The sequence below is a fragment of the Talpa occidentalis genome, unplaced genomic scaffold (assembly GCF_014898055.3).
Source record: "Talpa occidentalis isolate TD23 unplaced genomic scaffold, MPIMG_talOcc4v2.1 talOcc4.10, whole genome shotgun sequence".
In the NCBI taxonomy this organism is placed as follows: domain Eukaryota; kingdom Metazoa; phylum Chordata; class Mammalia; order Eulipotyphla; family Talpidae; genus Talpa; species Talpa occidentalis.
In genome coordinates this window covers 31311023-31330204 of record NW_023600993.1, presented here as the reverse complement: position 1 = coordinate 31330204, position 19182 = coordinate 31311023, and the positions used below count along the sequence as shown (strand labels likewise).

Genomic DNA, 19182 nt, shown 5'->3' with positions numbered 1-19182 from the left:
GGACGAGAAAAACTCAAGTGAAGCACTGAGAGGCAGAATGGGTGGTGGTTTTGTTTGGGGACAAGCAAGAATTGAGGGTCCGTGATATCTTTCCAGGAAAAATTTCACAAGCACCAAAATGAAGTAGGCAACAGGTTACTAGCTGGAGCATCGGCAGCTGGCAGCCTCCAGCCTCAGGAGGCAGAGATCTGGCCTGAGGCTCAGGGGCAACTGGGTTTTAAGGCTTCTTTTTTCTGGATGGGGAGGGGTCCCGTTTAATTATGCATACCTTGCTCCCATCTCACCTCTTTTGAGGGGTCCCGTTTAATTATGCATACCTTGCTCCCATCTTCCTCTTTTGAGTCCTGTGGGCAAACTACCCTGATGGAGGTAGAGGTCTTTGACAACAAAGTTGCAAACACCAAATTTATTGTGTGGTTGGATGGAGTTACAGACTGGACAGAGGGTAACTCTACAACAGACCAGGGCTGTCGCACTAGTGGATTCTTCTCAGGCCTCCTGGACCAGCCAGATCTTACCCAGTCTTTGAGACAAGGTGTTGGCACTAGCTGAATTTTGGGACATAGGACTGTGGCTGAATCCCCTGGGGGAGTGTGTGAAAGGGCCCCCTTTCTTTCCTGACAGTTTAGGCAGGAATGAACAGGTGAGAATATGGTGGAGATACATGCTTTGAATTCTTGGCACACATTAAGGTGGCATGGGCATTTCTTCTTCTGTTCATTTCTGTAGAACTTAACACTCTGGCTGCTCCATTCACCTTCAGATGATGGTGCCTTCACCTTGCTTTGGAGGCGACCAGCTCCATCGCTGAACACAGTTGCTTCGCCAAGCACCTCACCACCTCCTGGGTCAATTAGACATGCCCCCTGGAATTTGATCCTTGAGTGGGATGTTCCAAGGACTTGATTTGACTGGAGCTAGTCAATGTCAACAGCGCTGTCCTAAAAAAAACAACCAAAAAACTCACTGGTAGTAGGAGAGTGTAAAATGCTTTAGGTCCCTAATTTTTTGACCCTGGATCTTTAGCTTTTCCTTAAATTTTCTGAGTACCCCATAGCAACCCAATATTCTCATTCCTTTTCCTATTCAGGTAACCAGAGTCTATTTCGGTTGCTTGTGATGGGAGAGCCCTGGCTGCTCCTGATTCCTTAGGAGGGATCCCACTGGGACTAAAAGCCTGGAGACCCCTTTGAGAACCTCTTGCTGTTGCTATTGTGTGAAGTAGGTTTATTCAGAAATAACAGGAGAATGTCTTAGCCCCATCTTTCCAGAGCACCCCACTGAGAGGAAAGAAGGGGTGAAAGAGGTTTGTTTGAGGGGTGGGAGTGGCGAGATAGAAGCCTGAGAAGGATGGAGAAAGCAGACGGCCATGTAGGTCCGATGGGGTCTCAGCTGCTCTGTGCTCCAAAGCTGGGCCCACATAAAGGTGCCGCAACTCAACAGCTTGTTCTTTCCTGAAAGGCAGCCTGAGCCGAGAGCCTCAGGAAGGGCAGAGACTTCTGGGCCCAGACTGAGTACCAGGCACTGTCTGTCGCTGTTTCATCTGCTGCAGGCCTTTTGGTGGTCTTGTGAGCTTGGCGTTGGTGAAATGGACGCCTAGCAAGGTATCCACTGCTCGAGGCTGCCTTGCTGGTGCACGCCAGAGCTGGTTTTGCACTCAGGTGTGTGTGACTTGAGGCTTCTGTCTCCATGTCCTGTGGTGGTGGCCACTATTTCAGCTGCCACACCCCTGTGATGAGAACCTGCAGCCTTGGGGGCTGCTCATCACCCCTAAAACTCATATTCCATCTGGGTGGTGTACATGTGCCTGGGCCGTCTTGGGTCCAAAACCCACATGACTTCATCTGGGTCCCCTCGGGTGCTGAGACAGGCAGTTTGCAAGATCCCAGGAAGCAGGCCTGAGGGTGGGGTTTGGAGAGGGGACAAATAAAGGGGAGGTCAACCAGTCATGTGGCCAAAGGGGGGCTCAAATCTACCAGGAACTTGGGGAGCCAGGCAGGAGGTCGGGACAGTGTGACTTGTGTTTCTCATTGATGGAGGCAGCCCCAGGGGCACTGGCTCCCCACATTCCTCTCAGGTATGGCTGAGCTTAGGCCAAACAGGCCCTGGGCAGGGAGCACCAGAAAGAGCCCCAGCTGACAGCATGCAGGGAACTGTCCACCACAGCCACAGGGAACCTAAGGGGCCGGATCACAGGTGTGTCCACAGCAACTGCCACACCAGCTATTTGAGGCTGGAAGTGCCTGCCTCCAGCTTCAGGGTATCTGCTTCAGATGCAGGGGAGCCGCTGCTGTCCCCACCTGTTGGGGCGTCATGTTAGTCTGCTGGGTTGCCGTAGCTAAATGACACAAGCTGAGTGGCTTCAACACACAGACTTTATTTCCTCACAGTTGTGGGGGGTGGACATATAGGATCAAGGTGTCTTCCAAGGAGCCTCTCCTGGGCGTGCTGGCAGCTGCCGTCTCACTGTGTCCTCACACGGTCCTTCCCTGTGTGCGCCTTCCTGGTCTCTGCCTCTTCTAATAAGTTACTGTTCCTAACAGAGTAGGGCCCCATCCTTCTGGCCTTATTTAACTATCTCCCTAAAGGCCTTATCTCTAAAAACTGTCACATCCTAAAGTACCAGAGTTCAGGCTTCAACATGTGAATTCCAAGGGACACCGTTCAGAACAGGTGCGCCAGGAGGGTCTGGATCTGAGTCCATTTCCTTGTATCCCGGGTCGAGGGAAGTGAGACACGTCAGCTCTCAGAGTTTGGGTGGCAATGCGGTGTCTAGTCAAAAGCAGATTCATCTGCCCAGGTTGATTTCCCGATCAGGGACTTCCTTCCAAAAGCCCAGTGAGGGGCCTCCCCGGTGGCGCAGTGGTTGAGCGCTGGGTTGCGAAGCTGCCCGCAGCCTCTGCAGCGCTGGTTCGATCCCCGGCTGCTCCCCGGCCACCAGAGGAGGGTCCCACATGGCGCGCAGACCTCTTCCTGCCACCCGCTGCTCCCCTCAGCAGTGTACTTCGGTCCTTCTGCCTGCTCTGCTCCCCGCTCTGGTGAATTCTCTCACCCTCCCATGCTTCTGACTGTACCCAGTGCTTGTATAAATAAATAAATAAATAAATAAATCTTTAAAAAAAAAAAAAAAAAAACAACAAAAGCCCAGTGAGCATCTTGCCCCTAAAGTCTCCTGAGAAGCCCTGGCTCTTGTCCCTGCCTCCTGGTGCCTCTTTCCAACCTACTGCTTAGCCAGGAGGTGGCACAAGGCAGTGGTCAGGGGCCTTGCCTGCAGGTCCAAGGCAAGGCTGAGCTCCCTTATGCATTTCCCAGCCCCTTGGAAATGAGAAACTGGATTGAGAGGAGGTGACAAGAAAGGTAACCTCACCCCCTCAGTCTACCTTTTTTCAGTGTTGGTGAAAATGTTGGGGGTATGTCACTCATATCTGCTGCAGGGATTGCATTTTGGAACTGCCAGGCTACAAGGAGAATCACTACTGTTGGTTTCTTTACTCTTACAAACATCAAAAAGACCCAACAGCAAGGACAAAAGAAACACATCACAGTATTCAATGAAACACAGATGTAAGATGTGATTCTGTAAAGAACATTTAATGATTTGGAAAGTTTTTCACCCTATTAAGTAAAAAGGTAAATTACAGAGCAACCTATAGTATGGCTGTATCCATGTTAAAAAAAATACAAAGATCTAGAAGGATAATAAACTGTGACTACTTCTATATGATGAGATTGTAGAGATTTTTAAATCTCTCTCCTCAAGTAACACTGTATAGCTCCTGCTTTGGTAATAAAAATACCCATAAACACAGCTGTATCCATAATTAACATTGTTCTGGGAGATGCTGATGGATGACTAACTCTACAGCTATTACTGACCCTTTCCTCTCTTGTTGCTTTTCCATTTGCAATAGTTGAATCCTCACCTTTTATTGTTTCCTTGACTGCCAGGGTACCGAGTGATAGAGTTCTAGCCAGTGAGTTGTAAGTGGAAGCGGAGGTGGAAGTTTCTGGGGAAGCTGTGTCTCCTGATAAAAGGGTATTGGTCCCTCTGCTCCCCTTCTTGGAATGTGGAGGTGATGTCTTGAATAGCAGCAGCCCTCCTGTGACCATGAGCTGAAAAAGGTGGAGCAGAAGGTAACACATTGGTTTTGATGGCATCCTTGAATTGTAGTATCACCCCCACCTGCAGGCATCTTGTTACAGGTGGAAATCCTGATACAGCAGTCTTGCCATCTATTTGGCATTTGTGTAGTGGCTCTGGGGGTCTTTTGTAGGCAGGGAAAGACATTGCTGTGTGCCAGAAAAGAGAAGGACACAGTGAGTTAACTCAAAACCCCTACTATGTGCTGGCACTGTGTGAGGTGCTAGGGAGGCAAACAGCAAAACAGACCTTGATCCTGTGCTTCTGAAGCTTACTGTCTGGTGAAGATACAGGATATTGCAAAGTTGTGGTTAAAGCCTGGTTTAGTGATAATGTGCAGTGTTTGGAAGCAAGGATGTCATACGAGTGTGTACTGGGGGGCCTGACCTGGTCTGGAGCTCAGAGATGGCAGCCTAGAAGCTCTCTTCTATTGTCTTTAAACTCAATAAGAAGCACCGCAAATCCCTGGGCTTAACGACTGTCTCTGACCAAAGCACCCCATGGAGGGCATTCTTGTCTTTGGTGAGTGCCCTCACTTGAGGGCTTTATCATCCACATAGTGACATGACAGGTCTGGACTTGAACGTCCAGCTTCCCGGAGTTTAAATGACACCTGACAGCAGCTGAGAGGAAGCCACCTCTAATGCAGACACAGGCTGAGGTGGTGAAGCTGGGGGCTGCTAGGAGAGGAGCTGTTTATGTGCCAAGAGACAGAGCATGAGTTTATCTTTTTTGGATGCTGAATACTATTCCACTGTGTATGTATACCACATCTTTTTCATCCAGTTTTCCTTTTTTGGGCATTTGGGTTGTTTCCAGGTTTTACCTATTATAAATAGTGCTGCAATAAACATAGGGGTACAGGTATTTTTTTTTTTTGTATGTGTGTCCTTTGGGTAGATCCCGAGGAGTAGAATTGCTGGGTCATATGGTAACTCCATTTTTAAATCCAGAAAGATAAACTCATGCCATTCGCAGCAAAGTGGATAGAGCTAGAAGGAATGATGCTCAGTGAAATAAGTCAGAAGGAAAAAGAAAAATACTGTGTGGTTTCACTTATAGGAGGAATATAGGGGAACCAAATAAGACATCAGAGGAAAAAAAATAATATAAAACTCTACAAAACAAAACCAGACATCCTGCAAGGGAGGAGGAGGGAGAGGGATCAGAGGGAGGGAGGGAGGAGCACAGGGGACTGAGGTGATGGTGCACAGGTGCATTGGTGAAGGAAATTCTATGCGGACTACACCTGAGGGGGGAGCAAACATTGTTATATGTTTATAAAAAGTGAACAACAGCAACAAAAAAGAGCAGACAATAATGCCTCCCCTTAGGGGGGGTTACAGCCTAGTGGCAGGAGACCCGATCACAAATAAATGATGTAGGTTGTGGAGGTGACTGGGCTTTGGACACAAAGCAGGGCAGGGAGATGGGAGGATCCTGCTGGGGACAGGGGTACCTTCAAAGGGGGAGACAGAGTAGTTCTCACCTGGGGGGAGGGAGATGCGCTCACACCTTGGGAAGCGTCTGCAGGGAAAAGTCCAGACCTGTCATGTCACTATGTGGATGATAAAGCCCTCAGGTGAGGGCACTCACCAAAGACAAGAATGCCCTCCATGGGGTGTTTTGGTCAGAGACAGTCGTTAAGGCCTTAGGGAGAGTCCTGTGGGAGGAAAAGAGACCGGTAGGCTGGTGGGTCATATGAGGTTGTGGGTAGTGCAGGTCAGTCCTGTCAGCCGACTTCTGTTTCAAGGAGATTGCACACCTATTCCATTTATTCTCAAAGATCAAGGGGATCAGTGGTGGGCAGACCTGGTAGCCCATGTGGGGAGCTGCAGTGCTGGGTCTGTCTCAGACCCTGTGCCTGCCAAGGAAATCTGGGCAGTGAAGCATTTCTATACTTTTGATACCTTAAAATGTCTCTTTAAATGTGTATGGCTTTGTAATCATAGAAAATAGCCAAATCATTTTATAAAAAGACAGTGGTTACCTCTGGGGACAGGATTATAAGAGACCTTCGCCTTTTGCATGTCTGCATCCTTTGGATTTTCGAAAGGCTGGGTCCTTGAACAGTGGTTTTGCTTGTTGCTATTTGTTTCCTGTCTCTAAAGGTTGCTGGCCATTTCCTCTAGGCAAGGTACAAAAAGAAACAGCATAGCCAAAGAGAGAGTTAACTGAGTTTCAGACATGGAGTCAATTATACAAACCAGCTATGACTCTGCCTTTGAGTCAGACCCCAGGGAACAGCCTTGCCTATTAACTCCAGGAGGGCAGGGCTGCTTTTTTTGCACTTGCATCGCTTTCTCTCCCAAGCTCCAGTGTTTCGAGCTGAAGCTATGTGGAAGGTTTGAAAGCAGGCCGTGCTGGGCTGTAACTGGTTGGCAGGTGAGGCTCCCTGGGAGGAGGAGGAAGGCGCTGAGCAGGGTGAGGGCCTGGCAGTGCACTCACCAGCGACGAGACCTTGAGCATTTCCTGACCTTTCTGAACCCATCCCTCACCTGAAAAATGGGAGTGATGACACGGCTTCCCTTCCCAGGGCTGCTCTTTGCCTAAATGAGATGGCATAGACCAACTGTCTGCCACAAGGTTGTGGTGTCCCTGTCTGTTCTGGAGCAGGAAGACCATGGTTCTGGCCACAGAGGACAGGCTAGCTTGCCTTTCCAGAGTCCCCGCATATCCAGTGTAACAGGACATCTGTGATGCGACAAGGTATGGGTGCCTTCCCCAGCAGGTTGCAGGGGACCCTGGATCGCTGGCAGGTGCTTACCCTTGTAGCCAAACAGCTACAAAAGGCCCTTCTCCTCTGGGCTTCCTTGTATCCCAGGCCCCTCAGTTTTGGGTCTCCCTGCTGCTATCCTGCCACCTGGAAATAAGCCCCAGGGACCAAAGCCCCAAACTGAGCCAGTATTCCAGGCAACTGGAGGATATGTCAGCACTAGGTTTTACTGCTTATTTATTTTTATCCATTTTTCCATCAAAACTCTTCTGCAATGGGGCCTCCCCTGGTGGCGCAGCAGTTGAGTGCTGGGCTGCGAGGCTGCCCGCAGCCTCTCCAGCGCTGGTTTGTTCCCCGACCGCCGGCAAGGTTCCCACAAAAAAAAAAAAAAAAAATAAATTCTTCTGCAATGCCTTTTAAAATAGTCATTCCAAACTCTCTCTTTGGCCTGTGTGAAATGCTTTGGGTTTTTTTTTTTTAGGGGACAGAGGGAATGGTGGACCAGATTTTTGTTGCCTCTTTCAAATTCCATCAAAAAATCAACAACATGGTGAAAGAAAGCTTTGCTTTTAGCTCTGTCTGGGAGGCCCATGATCTCTTCCTGGAATTTTGGCAAAGTGAGAGCAGTTTCCCAAGTCTCACTGCAGTAGGTGAGATGTAGTAAGTGGGGGCTTTTGAATAGAAACCTCAAATCATTATACTCTCTTAACAGCGGCCAGTACCTCCTGTGAGACAGGTGTGTGGGCCTGACAATGCCCTTGACTGTGATGTCCAAGGAATGTATAAAAGACCATCCAGGGGCCTACTGGAAATGTGCAATGATAATGAGAAGCAAAATCAACCACCACCACCTACCTCTCTCCCTGCTATCAAAAACTTAAACGTACCTCAAGATAGAAGAATAACAAAACATTTCAGTGTTTTGTTTTAGAGGTATGGTGTCCTCAGGTTAGCTACCAATCACAAGTGGCTTCTACTTGGTCAGACAGACACAGGGTGCCTGGGCTGGCACGCCTGGTCTCCTGTCTGCTCTAGCACATGGCTGCCCCTCCATCCTGCTGACGAGGTTACTTAGCCTGCCTCTCACTGCATTTTAAGAAAAGGAACTATGTTCTGTTTTAAGAATTCAATCAGCAGTGAATAAAATGGAGGCATTAAATAGGTGGCAGATCACTTACCCTCCAGTGTGCTGTGGTGAGGCTCAAGACCTTCCTTCTGGGCTTGCTTGTTCAGGTGGAGAAGGGCAGGGTCAGGCTGTCAACCCAGAACACTAAGGGATTTACTTCTAAAATCCAAAACAGTGAGTTTAAGAAGAATGGTCACTCAACATAGAGCAAGTGCCCAAACTTCCCACACTGCTCTCAAGGGCAGGCAGGGCTCTTGCATCCTTAAGGAAGGTGGCTTCTTTCCCTCGTCTTTAACTCTGTTTTAGTAATTCTTAAACTGGAGGCACTTCTGACCCTCCTAGAGGGTTTTTTTTTTTTTTTTCCTTAACAGACTGACAGCTCTTATCCCAAATTTCTTGATTCAGCAGGGATGGGGGATTCACAAGTTCAATGAATCCCCAGGTGATGTGGCTGGCCCAGGGACTAGACTTTGAGATCTGTTTTTCTACTTGTATTATCACGTTTCTGTGCTCTCTGTTGTGTTTCTATGAGAGCTTCCTAAGATTAAATGGTAGAAAGTAGCAGTTAATTTCTTTTGAAAAATATTTGAGTGTTTCCAGACAACCCACCTAAAACCTCAGTGACCTGACACAGCTGGGAGAGCAGGTTCTGCGGCAGGAGCTTGGAGGGGCCACTGCTCAGGGCACTGGCATCCCTAGAAAGGCGGATGCAAAATAAAGATAGGGAGCTGCTTTCTCTTTTTGTTGTAAAAGAAAACCCCCTTTTATTCTCTCTTGATTAGCGACAGCAAGTAATAACATGGGTCTTCTGTAAAAGCAAACTAGGGCCACCTGAACTTATGAAAAGTGAGGGATACCTGTATGCACTCAGGAAACTTCCTTTTCAAACTTGACTTTCCCCAGAAGTGCTGATCTGAGGATACGGCAGGGGTGGGTGACAAAGTGTTTGCTCTGACAGGCTCCCTGCAGCACCGCAGCTTTTCCATCATTTGGAATGTGGCTAGCTGTGAAGGAGGGACCCCAAGAAAAAATTATAAACATTTTATAAAGATTCTGAACTTGGCGCTTCAGATGGCATGAATCACTAAATCAGATAAAGTGGGGACAGGAGCTTGAGTTTTTGTCTGGTCAGGTGGCATCAAGGCTACCTACATGGAGGGTCTGGAATGTTCTGGAGGATAAGTGCCTATTTTCAGTGCGGTAGGACATATTTTGGAAATGCAGCCATGCTGGGCAGGCACATGGACCAGGTTTGGGCTTTCTGGGGCTGAGAACTGGGAAGGCAGGCCCAGCGCTGGGCTCCCCAGCTGGCTCTGGGGAGTGCTCAGTTCTCAGGGGCACGCCTTTGTCTTGGTAGCCTCTGACCTCTGCAGGCAGCCATGCCAACCTCAAATGAATTCATCAGCTTAACAAAATTAAGTAGAGCTTCCTCTGGTTCTTAAACAGTTCTCTCTCTGGACCTGACCCTATTTTTAATTTTATTAGGTTTTTAATCAGGTTCCATGATGAAGTACTTTAAACAGGTTAAAGTCTAACCTTTTAGAAAGGCACAGAAAGAGAACACTGCCTGGCCAACCTGGTTTAAAGAACCAGAAAAGGAGTCTCCAAGCATGGAACAGCTTTCACTGTCCCTGCCAGCAAGTCCCGGGACCTCCATGCTCAGTTCTGGCACGTTGGTAGGTGAAGCAGTGGCTCAGGGCAGGGGTTCTGGGGCCGGGCTGCCTGGGTCTGAATGGCAGTGCCATCCCTTACCACCAGAATGGATGGAATGGTCTTGGTACTTACCTGATAAGCTGGTCACATGATCTGTGAAGAAACTGAGGTATGGAGTAAAGTGCTAAATGCAGAAAAGTGCCTGGCATGCTGCTCCTCTCTGTTGGTGCCTCCTGCACTTAGTAGGTTGCCCCTGAAAGGAAACCAAGACTTAGGGCCCCAGGGGAAAGAGTGTGCTTGACCTTGAAGGATACACATGGGTCAGGCTGTGCTCATCCATTCGTTGAACAAATAGATTACTGAGCTGCTACCCAATGGCAGACACTGAGCAAGGCTTGGGGTGCAGCAATGAATATGCTCCTGGTGGGGGAGGGGGGGTTCAGTCAGTGGGGAAGACATGTTCAGTTAAGACACTAATGAGAAAGGCAAAATGAAATGAGTGCTCCGAAGGTGTCTTACTAAGTGCTCCGAGCACCAGTGACCTGAGCTGGCCTTGCGGGCCTGGGGGCTGGCTTGCAGGAAGCTGTGTGCCATCTGAAACCTGGAGGGCAGCAAGGCATCAATCATGGAGGCCTAGTAAGGGTGCTGGGAAGAAGCACTGTAGACAGGGCTGAGCTGCCCAAGGGGCCTGGGGGAGCTTGGTGAGTGTGGGTGGCTGTGCCAGCGTGCCACTCGAGGGGTCCCATTAGGGTCAGGGTGAGACCAACTCTACACAGTTTGAAGGCAGGGGGTGGAGGGGTTCACATGATGCAGGTGTATGTTTTGTAAAGATGAGTCTGGCTGTAATGTGCAGAAGAGATGGGGTTGGAGTAAAGGTGGGGAGGATGTGGGGTGACCGATAAGGCAGGAGGACAGGTTAACAATTTCTGGGCTCTGTGGTGGTAGGGGAGCCGATAATTGAAGTCTATGCATTTTAAGAAGGCAGGAATCCTTTCTGAAAAACTGGGAGATTTCTACGCTGAGGTTACTTGTTCTCAAGCATAACTTAGTACAAACTTAGAGACCTGGGGACCTAGCAAGGGGCAGAACTTCACAGAAATGGTCAACTTACCCCCTAGAATTCTGAGGCCCAGGGCTGTGTGACGAACCCAGGCTCTGTCTATGTGACCTTGACACTGTGCAGTGTTTACACTGTGCTTCCTGTGGGACAGCAGCATGGCATGTAGGGACACAGACAGGTTCTGGGTGTGTCTGTCTTGTGGAAAGCCAGCATGATGGACACCCTTCATTCTTACTGTTTCAGAGAGGAGGCGAGTCATCCCAGACGCCTCATCTTTACGCTCCTCCCTCAGCTCTGAACTATGGTGTTGCCTGTCAGTTTTAAGTAGCATAAAGATGCTGGACGCTTGCCCGCTGCACAGGTGCCAGGTCGTGTACTCACGATGGGAGCGTGGAGGTTGCATGTCCGAGGAAAAGCCAGCCTGTGCTCGGTACTCATCCAGCTTGGGACAGGGGCTGGAGAGGTGCTTGCTCTCTGGGGTGGCTGGGACCATCTGGGATAGAGAGCCAAACAGCTACAAAAGGCCCTTCTCCAGGAGTATCCCCAAGCCACCAAGCTGTGCCCACGGCCTCCCGCCCTCCTCAAAGCTGCCACCACATATCTAAGCAAAAGCCCCACCCCAGGGGATGTCCATTCAGCACATTTGACCCTCCCGTGGGCCGGGACACCATGTGGGGCTGCTGGTGTTGGGGAATCAGCAGTCTCAGGGTGCCTATGGAGCTAGCACACCCAAAGGAGCAGGTTCTGGAGGTGCTGGGAGGACCAGGCTGTCCCAGGATGAGCTGCCAGGAGCGCTGTCTGTGGTGGGGTGCGACCCTGGTGTTGTGAAGTAGCCGTTCTCGGATTGCAACGGCCTGATTCACAACACCAGCTGCCCCACCGCACCGTGGCATGCCGGGGAGGTCTCTGCGTCCATTGGAGGTCCTGGGTCTCCACCATGGTGCTGCTCTGGAGTGTGGAGAGGGGACGGCAAGAAGTCATGGGTTAGTGGACTCTTCAGTGCAGGCAGCCCCCACACTTCACCCCCTGTGATCAGCTTTCTTTGTTTTAGTGCTCTTTGCCTGCCTTCCTAGCCCTTGGGGTCATGGGTGGGCATCAGTGACTCCAAGGAGGCCTGGACCCAAACTTCTCTGTGTAGGGGTTCTTCTCTGGGTACCGCCTTTAACAAATCCTCAAAGGAAAACACAACTCTCCTCAGCCTGCACGGCTCTGCCTGGGGAGCCACGCGTGTTGAAGGCCCGCCCCTCTCAGGAGTGTGAGGGAGCACGGAGTCAGGGGATCCTTTAAGGATGGAGGGCATCTCCCTGACACCGTCCTCCCCAGGTAGGAGCACATTCCAAACCCAAAGGAAGGACCATCGCTAGGATTGGGGACAGTCACGCAAGCCAACAAAAGCTGAGACTGGCCAGAGAGAAGTCAGGTGGCCACGTGCACACAGCGTCCCTGTGCCCCGACTTTATTGGCGGGTGACCTGCGGGGCTACTTCTCTCCCAGCTTCAGAAAGACTCAGCAGTAAGATAACTTTGAAACTCTACTTTTGGTATCTGCCTGGATTTTATCAGCATTATGAAATTACGTAACACCAACTGACATGAAAATAGCATTTGAAGTTTAATCCCTATTTCCAGGTGTCGATTAAACACTTTCAAATGAACAGCTCTTTGGCCCAAAGTGGCTCCTGCCTGCTGCGTGGTTCAGTTACCCAATCATGAAAAATCACATTTTCCACTTTCTGCCATCTATCTTGGAACCTGCTTTATTTTAAGGATGCAAAGCTGGCAAGTTTCTAGTACTGGATGTGGCACCGAAGTCCTGCCAAAGTTCTTGCTGGAGCTGGGGGAGGCAGAAACTGAGTAATTCATCAATCATAGCTCAGTGCTGTGCTGTGTAAACCACAGTGGCTTTGGAGTTTAGAAATGTGTGGGTTTTCATGTCGATAGTCAAAGAATCCCTGCTGGGACAGAGGCCATCATCTCCACACTGGGATCTCTGTGGGCCACAGCATGGCCATGCTGGGAATTCCTAACACACATGGATGGCTGTGCCATACCATGTGCTGGGACAGAAGTGTGCATATGCTGGGCCAGGCACTGTTCTAGACATTTCCATACTCTAGCTCCTTGAATCCTCATTACCCCAGGAGCATTATGAGCTATCACTATGCCCGCTGGGCTAGGAATGGGATGCTGAGGTGCTTCCTCACCTGCTCAAGCAGACAGTCCCTGGGGTCCCCCAGTTCTAAGGTCTGGGGGCTGCTCTCAGGAATGCAGTATGGACTACTAGGGTGTTGCAAACAGCATTCTGTGTGCATTTTGATTCTGTCCCTTCTTACCTGTGTTCCTAGGTCAAGTTAGTGAAACCTCTGGGTCTTGGTTTCAGTATCTGCAAAACAGTAACAATAAGATTGAAAACCCTTGCATATAGCAATATATATGTGTATGTGAGCACTGTGATGAGTTACATGGCTGGCTTTCTGAGCATGGGGTAGAGATACACCTCAAATATTTTCTTTCCTGTGGGGCTGAAACTTTAGCCTTGAGGGCCAACAATTGCTCATGCTGAGAAAGAGCAAGTTTCAGAAAATTTCCTTGTAAAATAAAGCAGGGGGACTGTAATTGTGTGTTTGGAGCCTTTAGCACAGATAGTGCTTTTATGGCCAGGACTGTGGCTGTGGGGAAGTCTGTATCAGTGGCAGGGGAGGCCAACACAGGCTATGAGGAAGTAAAAAAACTCTACTAAGCCCAGGTACTGGCCCTCTCCCATCTCTGCAGCTGAGGGGCAGATGGTGACTTGGAAATAGATAAGACTGGTCCCATAAATACACCTATCTGCAGCCAACTCTAGAATTTGGCTCTGTCTAGAACCTACCAGTATCTAGGGTGTCAAGGAGGGAACAAGAATTGATTGTCTCAAAAGTAACACAGGTCTTCATAATTTAACTTAAAAGTGTGAGGACCTGGCATCCTGCAAGAGCCAGGCCTGCCCATCCCTTTCTCCTTATTCTTCGCCGTTCTCCTTGCATCTGTGCCATGCTCCTTCCCACCACAGTGCCTTTGCATAAACTCCTTCCTGCACCTGGAATGCCTTGCTCCCCATTTCACATAGTTTAATACTAATTCCTTCAGACTTCAAAATTACTTCCTGGACTCACATCCCCAGACCAGACCTGACTCCGCCATAACTGGCTGTCTAGGCAGCCTGTACTTTTCCTTCCACAATCACACAGTGTGAGCAGAGTCTCCTCTATTTGACTATCACTTGACCACTGGATCCTCAGTATTGACTACATGGGGCCAAGCTTGATCAATATTGGTTGGTGAGTGAATGATTTAAACTAAGGCTCTGGTAGCTTAGCTGTTTACTATTTTTCTCTTTTTTAAGTCTTTGGATAAACACCTCAGAAAAGTCAAAATGGCACCAAGTATTTTACGGTCATACATAGGGTTATTTTGGAATGAATAATTTACTGCAATAGACTGATGGCTCAACCTCCTAATTCAGCTCCCTGCCTCTAGGCAAACCCCACTCAGATGCACAGGGGATAACGATTCTTCCAGAAGGTCAGTCTGATCTGCCTTACCCTCTCTAAGGCTCCCAACTGAGCCCCAGATCCATTAGCCCCTCACTCCCCCTATGGAGCAGGAAAACCCCCATTACACCACATGTGCATGTGCCTGTGGATTTGAACCCCCATTAGCGTGCCCTGCCCCTTTGCACCCACTGTTCCTTCTTCCTTCCTGTAGCCTGGCTCCTGGCCCCTCACTCATCCTGAGCTCTTGGTCCAGCCTCTATGGCTCTCGTACCTTTTGTGTCCTGCCATTATTGTTTCCCTCTTCAGTCTGTCACCCTGAGGACAGAGGCTACTGTGGAGTCACCTGGCAGCACGCGGAACAAGGGCTTTTAGCTGGGATGTACTGTCAGTGAGGAAGGTCCTACAAAGTTGGGGACAAAGTTATACAACAGTAAAAAATTGTCCTCGTTGTCCCCTATTTATCACCAGCATGTCTGGAAAGTCCTATTTTTCCATCAAAGTACACTTCTTCATCTCCATAGTTACCTTGTATCCTGAACCCAAACCCCAGCACCTCTCACCCGGATGGGGTGACATGCATCACTGTTTCTCACTGTGATTCAGTCTTCACATTGAAGCCTTATGATCTTTTTAAAACATGAATCAAAGCATGTCACTTGCCTGCTTTAAACCCTCATTCAAGCCTATCACGTCCAGAAGGAAGTCCAGGTCCCCTGCAAAAGCCCACAGATCTGGGTGGTGGGTGGTCCAGCACCACTGACTTACCCACCAAACCAAGCCCTCCTCATGACCTAGCTGCTTGTCTGGCTTTCAGATTTTGAAACACAGGACCAGGCCATAAGGCGCCCTCTGCGATGTAAGAACTTGGACCTTTCCTATAGATGGCGCCTCAGGAAGGTGCCCCTTTCCCTGGACAGACACAGTCCTAGGACCAGCGTGTGGCCTGGTGGTTGATCTTGGGCTGGCCAGCAGGGGTGCCTTTTGTCCTTCAGCCACACCGGGTGCCCTCCTGGAATATGCCCTGTTCTTTCCCACTTTGGTGCCATTTTACCTGCTGTTGCCTCCCTAGGGACTTCAGCTACCCCAGGGGTCTTTTAAGAAAATATAAGATTTCTTCTAGGATTCCAGGATTTTAACCAATGTCTTTTATCTCTTTATTTTCCACTTTGGCCTGTGTATGTTAGTCCCCCTTCACTCCCGCTCAATAAGTTCAAGCCATCTGATTCTTCTTTTTATGGCACATAATGATTATTTGGTGTAGGCAATACCAAGGGCATGATATTTATTTAAATTTTATAACAGCAGATGTCTTGAATCAACAAACCATTTCTCCCCTGCCTGTTACTTCTAGAAAAAAGATGAGGGCAAAAGAAAAGCAGGACGTGTACTTTATCAACCACCTCCTAGGTTGGCCCGGGGTCAACAGATTCCATTCAGCTGTCACATCTACCCGGAAGCAGGCTGGGGCTGGATTTGGGGTGCCACTCTGAGGTCCTTCAGATAGTTAGGGAGTGAAGCTACCCCAGGGATTCTGATCAACCATATTTGGGGGCTGCTGCTATAAATCTAGGGCTCTGTTGCAGCTAATGCACCTCAGTACAGTGGGACTCTGATAGGGCTCCAGCATCTTCCGAGGAAAATGAAACCTCTTCCACACGGCAGGCACTGCTGGTGCCCAGCCCCAGAGAGCCTGTTATCCCCTATCACTCTCATCTCGAGGCTTCCTTGGGTCAGAAAAGGGAACAGGAGCTTCGCCCTGGGCGAGGGCTGGATGCCAGGGAGTTAATATTCCCGAGCAGCACTCCAGGGGAGTTGGTGGACAAACACCTGGATCTCACACCCCAAATCAGTTGGCAGAAACCCCCACTTATCCCAGCAGTTACCTGGTGGACAGTACAACCTTCACTGGCTCCTTGCCCCCTCGCCTCCCCAGGTTTGTTGGCTCTACCTCCCCACACCTGGCTGTGCACTAGTGTCTGCATCTTTGAGGGCGTCATATTGTCACTGGGTATATCTTACCTGGTTTTCATGGTCACTTTCAGCAGGGAGGGGCCAAGGGGGGCCGGGAACTAACTCACGGGTCTGGACTCCACTTTCCTGTGAGCCAGGTGGTGAATGCCTTCTGAAAGTTGGAGTCCTGGGCGTCTTGCTTGCTCACCTGGGTCCCAGCCAGACTTTCAGGGAATAAGAATACATAAATCAGACAAAACAACCCATCGCAGGTAGTTATTTGCTAGCATGTCGTACCTATGTTTTTTCATAGATGACAAGCCTTTAAATGGAAGGCCTTGTGGCCCTGAAGCCCAGAGGTCTTAGAATCATTCTGCAGTCAGTGGTCACAGGAGCTGTAATAAGAACTTATAATAGCACGTCTGCTCTAGGATGATGGCAAAAATAGACCCAGAGGCAACCTGGGAAGCCTGCTTCTTTGGCCCATCTTGGCTGATGCCTTCTAGGTGGGCTTTGACATAAAAACTCCTGGTTCAAAGAGGACTGCCTGGCCTGCTGGGCCCAGCCTGGAGTTTATTAGCACAGTTAATATCGCATGCAAATAGATTTCCCTGCTTCGGTCATGCCAGTCCATTAATTCAGCCTCTTGTCTGCTACATCTTTATCCTTGGCAGGTTAATCCTGCCAAATGCCTCTGCTAGAGCACATGTCACGCTGTGCCTATGTCCAACAATGCAATTTTGCTAATCCTGTTGCATCAGCTTGTAGCGCTGTCTGGTCAATCCAGTGGTGGAAAAAGTGCATATAAGGTATTTGCCAAGGTCTTTCTCCTATTCTGGCACCCACCCCTTCCCTTTTTTTAAAAAATATGGTTTCAATTAAATGGTTTGAAAGTTAACCACAGTGTTTGGACAGCTGCCAATACCAATGTCTTTCAGATAAGAATGTCAAGGCTCTCAGCAGGCCTCCCAACTCTTTCCAGCAGCCTCACCAGAGCCATCAGCTGAATATGCTAAATGGGAAGGGTTAAAACAGGAAATCCCATTAAACATCTCTCTTTTCTTAGGGGCTCCACATGTTAAGGGCTTGAAGATGACTGAATGGAGGGTCTATGGATCAGCCATTATTGTTGGTTGGTGCCATCCTCTTTAGAGTTCAGGGGAATCGTTAACATGAGTTATTAGTGCATCTGTCCCTGCCATCATCTCTGTCAGGTCCCCATCTGCACAGGGAGAGGCACTATCGGGGCCCACTAGAGGGAGGATGATGTACTGCTCCTCTTGTCCTGGGCCCAGTCCTGGTCAAGAGCAAGGACCAGCAGCCAGATCTGCTCCAGCTTGAATCTTGGCTTCATTGCTTTCTACCTCTGTGACCTCAGGCAAGTAGCTTTACCTTTCTGGCCTCAGTTTCCCTATCTGTTAAATGGACACAACCACAGCAACTGCTGCACAGGGCTGCTGTGAGGATTCAGCGAGTTAGCACATGTTTGTCACATAGTGACACTGGGTAAATGAAGTTAATATTAGCATTGATTGTGAAATTTGTCAAAATTAGATCCATGGTCATTTGTAGCTTACTAAAGCTCATATACAAAGAGCTCTGTAAGATTCCACATGGCCATGTCCTTGTCCTTTAGGGTCTTCAGGTGTCATCTATGCTCTCTTGCCCACTGACCTCAGAAATCTGACGATGAGAAGCCCTGTCTACCCTCCCTGATCTGTGCTCCCCTGCAGCCTCAGAAGGCTCGAGCATGTGGAGGTCCTTCCTGCTGGATAAGTGATTAGAGTGCTAGGGATTGGTCCTGGGCCTGCTACTGTGTGACTTCTGGGTAAGGGGCTCAACCTTTATGACTCTTACAATCCTCACACATTAGAAATGGAGGTACTTGGTTCTATAGGGCAGGGTTATTTCGAGGATAAAGTGAAAAAGCATAGGCCAGGTGCTTGGCACACTACTGAGATCACATAATTGCCCCATAAATAATGACTATTATGGCTATGGAGTCTCCTGTAAGGCACCAGGGCTTCCCTCTCCAATACGCCATCCATCTGCCTCCTAATCTTCCATAGCCTTTGTGGAGAGGTTGTGCGAGCTACGTGGGATCATGTAGGGAAAGCTGCCAGCGCAGAGCCTGGCTTCCAACCCGGGCTCGGGAGACGCAGCCACGCTCATGCACTGCTGCTGAACCACAGCACACACACCTGACTCTTTTCCTGCCCGGGATGTCTTCGGCTCCCCCAGGCCCTGGCACACTGGTCTGAGCATTAGCCTGTAGTCTGAGCCCTGCTAAGACTTACGAGTGGCGTGGATTTTAAATGACAAATGTGCATGTAAAGATTTGAAACTGGCCTTAAGCTGTTTTGGACAGAGCTGAATGTGCATTATGTACACTCACATGTGCACACAGTAACCTCGAGGGAGTAAACCTGTTCAGTGTCAGATGGGAAGAGCTGCGTGCTTCCCGTGGCAGCTCAGCCACTGAACACCAGAAACTTCTGGTCCTGCTCCATCTTCTGATAAAGGGAGTACTATCATTAGTTGAGAACTTACTATGTCCTCTTTACCATGTTACACTTCACATTTGTTACCTTCTTGAATTCTAATTGAGGTAGACTAAACAGTATACCTACTAAACCTTTCCTACTAAACTAAAGTTCTGAAAAAAGAAAATGAAGAATTGGAAAGGACAATTCACTTACCCCAAGTTGCAGCTAGAAAGTGGCTGCAGAGCGGTGGCTTGAACTTGGAGCTGTGCTCTCCAGGCCACAAGGCCACGTTAGAGGTCTTTGGTGTGATGTCATTTCTTCTGTCAGGTTCCTGGGTCAAGGGTGTTCCTCTTAAATTACAAATAATTTATTTGCTCCAAGTGACAGCTATGCCAAAAACATTTTTTTTTCTAAAAAATGAATCAGGGTTGTGGGTTTTTTTTTTTTTTTGGAGGGGGGAGAGCAATATGGCAAAACAAACCAAAAAACCCAAAACCTGAGACCTCCCTTTTGCAAAG

The 19182-nt window shown here is 49.0% G+C and overlaps 2 long non-coding RNA genes across 5 annotated transcripts in view; both read right to left on the bottom strand.

Annotated features, from left to right (window-relative positions):
• Positions 1 to 386: 386 nt before the first annotated feature.
• Positions 387 to 11493, bottom strand: LOC119258879 (uncharacterized). Its single transcript, XR_005128350.1, has 7 exons — positions 11078 to 11493; positions 9769 to 9889; positions 8841 to 8987; positions 8036 to 8142; positions 6132 to 6269; positions 3924 to 4113; positions 387 to 941 (listed from the first exon to the last, which is right to left on the bottom strand). It is a non-coding gene; the product is annotated as an uncharacterized LOC119258879 (long non-coding RNA).
• A 2-nt stretch (positions 11494 to 11495) lies between these two features.
• LOC119258872 (uncharacterized) overlaps positions 11496 to 19182 on the bottom strand; it is a 112307-nt gene continuing 104620 nt past the window's right edge. For 3 of the 4 annotated variants that reach the window (XR_005128348.2, XR_005128347.2, XR_008551180.1), the window contains 4 exons: positions 18878 to 19014; positions 14500 to 16402; positions 13029 to 13078; positions 11496 to 11644 (listed from right to left, as the gene is read on the bottom strand). This is a non-coding gene — a long non-coding RNA (uncharacterized LOC119258872). The remainder of the gene's footprint in view (positions 11645 to 13028; positions 13079 to 14499; positions 16403 to 18877; positions 19015 to 19182) is intronic. The other variant, XR_008551181.1, reaches the window with a different exon arrangement.